The 3630-nt window shown below is 42.9% G+C and overlaps 1 pseudogene; it reads right to left on the bottom strand.

The window, feature by feature from the left end:
• Nucleotides 1-2211, bottom strand: part of LOC101775657 — a 3288-nt pseudogene extending 1077 nt beyond the window's left edge.
• Between the last annotated feature and the right edge of the window lie 1419 nt (nucleotides 2212-3630).

Below are 3630 nucleotides of genomic sequence, written 5' to 3' on the forward strand. Positions count from 1 at the left end.
TGTCATTTATGCATAAATTATAAAAAGATTATGTCCAGGTGTTCTTTTGCAGAAGATTCAAGTGAATTTGATTTAGTTGCATTTTAGAAGATGAATTATTATTTTCTCGTTAAATGCAAAATCACATTTCAACATTGGTCCATTGGTTCCTACTACATTAAGATTCAGAACAGCAAAGTGAATGCACTTAAGTAACATGATGATTCTTTAATCACTTACCAGTGGTACGGCCACTAGCATATAGTGAAAGGACGGCTTGAATAGCAACATACATGGCTGGAACACTGAAGGTCTCAAACATGATCTGTGTCATCTTTTCCCTGTTGGCCTTAGGGTTAAGAGGAGCCTCTGTAAGAAGAACTGGGTGCTCTTCTGGTGCTACACGGAGCTCATTGTAGAAGGTGTGGTGCCAGATCTTTTCCATGTCATCCCAGTTGCTTACAATTCCATGTTCAATGGGGTACTTCAAAGTCAGGATACCCCTCTTGGATTGGGCCTCATCGCCAACATAAGCGTCCTTCTGTCCCATCCCAACCATGACACCAGTGTGGCGTGGGCGACCAACTATACTTGGGAAAACAGCACGTGGAGCATCATCTCCAGCAAAGCCAGCCTATCATGAAAGCAATTACTTAACACCTACTGAAATTCTAATTATAACAGATGCCTAGAAAAATGTTCATTATAGAGTCCGATGCCAAGTGGCCACAATTACCTTGACCATTCCGGTTCCATTGTCGCAGACAAGGGGCTGAATGTCCTCTGCGTCAGCCATTTATGTTAAATGATCTGCAATGTTCAAGAATGAAAACAGCATTTACCAAGACTTAGACCAATATGCGCTAAAGTTACTTCAGCAAGAAGAGAAAAAGTTGGTCTTCCTACTATCAACAGAAGACTAGAGTTACATCTTGACAGGCTAAATCTATTAACTGAGAAAAAGATCCTAATACCTCTAAACATTCCTTTAGAGTACTTATCAAACAGGAAGCCAAATACAACTATACAAGCAATTCTAACTGTAACAGGGACTATATTCAAACAAAAGAAAAAAATAGTTGTAAACAGCAACAGCTAGTCTTACAACACCAAAACCGTTCGCTTTCCAGCTGGTATTAATAAGTAGTTAGGTTTCAGTTGCATGTATACAAACAAATCAGGCTGTCCAGTGCATGCAAACTCTTGGTGTAATAGTGCAAGGCATTCGCCAATCCATGAAGGATTTAGTCAAACACATGGTCAATTGCAGGAACCAAATTCATGATTCCTCACAGCTGACGATCTGAAGAATTTAGCATTTTCGGATCAGAAGGACCGCTAGGCATCAGCAGCTGAAGCTATCCAGACAATGCGCATCAATTTCCAATATATTAAAAATCATGACCTGTTCTCTTTTGGGGGGAAAAGAGTCCCATCTACATGATTCGTGGAAAGGAGATTTTCGATCTTGGAACAATTTTCTTAACAATTTAAGAAGTCAAAGAAGTAATATCTGGCTATAATTGTTTGTAACCGTATTCTATAGAAGCACAAAATTTGCTCAAAAATTGAAAACTAATACGTCGGTGGTGACTTGAAGCAAAGTGACTCTGTCTGAACACTAAGATCACAAATTCCATTTCTAAGCACAAGGAACCCTGCGGAATTCACTTGCAATTCAGAAGAACCAGGCATCCATTAGCACAAACTAATACCATATCACAAAATTACCAAGGGATATACTGTCAATACTACTAGTCCACCTCAACACACAAGATCGAAGCATCCACACAAGTCACCAAGAAAGTCTCAGCAACATTGCGGCCCTTACTCCTACTACGGATCCAGCCCCTGATAGCCAACCAGAACCCAAGACGATCGGCGAACCCCACTGCACCCTACCACCCAACCCAGCCCCTAGACATCTAAACATCCTCGGCAGCAACAAGAAACAGCAGCATTAAAGGAGTATAAACAGAAGGGGACCTCGATGCGCTCACCTGAAACGGGGGAGTGAGGAGGTTGCGGCGGCAGCACGAAGCGTAGGAGGGAGGCGAGCGGGGCGGATGGAGAAAGAGTGGGAGAGGCGAGGGGCGCGAGATATAGGGCGTGGCCGACGGCGAGAGCGTGCTGGGGTGGCAACGGTGGAGGTGGCGGCGGTGGGAATGAGGTGTAAAGAGGACGGTGCCGCACTGGAAAGTCGGGGAGGGCGGCCGTGCCAACGCGGAATAATTTGCCCGCCTGGGCTGGGACACCACAAAAGAATCTCATTTCTTTTTTTCTTTCGGTTGATCCTTGATCTATCATGTTTTTGTTTTTGCAAGTTCTATCCAACTCAAAATTTAGGTGTCATTCTTCTTCTTTATATCTTACGACGCAATCATGCTCATACTTAGGTGCTGTTTAGTTTTCTTTCTTTTTTGATGAACCTTTTTTAATTTGTAGCAAAAACTATCAATTTAACAAAGATACCTCCAACTTAGGCAACAGGAAACTTTCGACTTTGGACAACAAAAAATTTCAGTTTTGAAGTGGAAACTTTTGATTTTAAACCAAAAACTAGTTAAGATTTCAATTTAAGTGTAGAACTTCTAGATTTTTGAGAAATATAATGGCCTCACCAAAAAAAAAAGAAACAGCGGGAGAGGGACGAGATCAAGGAACAACAGCCTGTTTTATGCTTCCCATGTTGAAAAGCTTGTGGTCGACGACTAGCTAGAGAACTGGAGATCGTAAAACCTATCTTCTCGCTACTCTAGTTAAATAACTCGAAGCATTTAGAGTTTGTTTGTTCGAACTTTCTGGCAACTTCTCAGCATGAAAAGCTACAAGTTCAAACAAACAACGAATTTCTAGTGCAGCTTTCGGAAAGCTGGAAGCTCAGAAAAGTTAAGTTTATATAAAAAGCTGGAAAGCTCAGTTTTATGAGCTTTTTTAGCTTTCTAAGCTCAGAAATCTAAATACGTCTTTTAAAATCTAGTGTTGGTTTTTCAGAGTAAAAAACCAGCAGCAACTTATTAGAAAAAGTTCAAAGCTGCAACTCAAACAAACAGGTCCTTAAACCCTTCGTGGATATGAGCAATGTAGACCGACGTTGAACAAACAGCTCAAACAAAAGCTGTTTGAAAAAAAAACAGAGACTTCATTAGACCGATGTAGACTCATAAGTCCATGGCAACGTTGCTTTGTTGGCACGGCCAGCTGCCATCGTCAAGGAGTCCACATCACCCATCCCAAACTTCCAACCCTTTTTCCATCATCCTACTGTACCATACCTTTTGTAACGCCCGCAAAAATCACTAACTAAAATCACCCGTTAAAAACTGTCTTTAAAACCTTTTTACCGCTGAGCTCCCGGAAATCGGAACCCTTCCCGGCAATTTCGCCGTCCCGGTACCCATGCCGACCCCACCTATCTTTTTTTTATCTGTGCCCGCGAATCTCGCCGCGTGCCGGTGTCAGACGCCGTGCGCGTGCTCCGACCGCGTGCCGCGAGTGCCGCCGGTCTCTCCCTTTTTCTTTCTCTTTTCCTCCCCCTTTTCCCTTTTCTTTTCCCTCCTTCTTCTTTCTTCCTCTTCCTTCTCCTTCTTCCTCCCTCCTTCTCTCTCCTTCTCTTTCTTCTTCCTGGCGCACCGCATGCCTCCCCTGGCG

The sequence above is a fragment of the Setaria italica genome, chromosome IX (genome assembly GCF_000263155.2).
Source record: "Setaria italica strain Yugu1 chromosome IX, Setaria_italica_v2.0, whole genome shotgun sequence".
Taxonomy (NCBI): Eukaryota; Viridiplantae; Streptophyta; class Magnoliopsida; order Poales; family Poaceae; genus Setaria; species Setaria italica.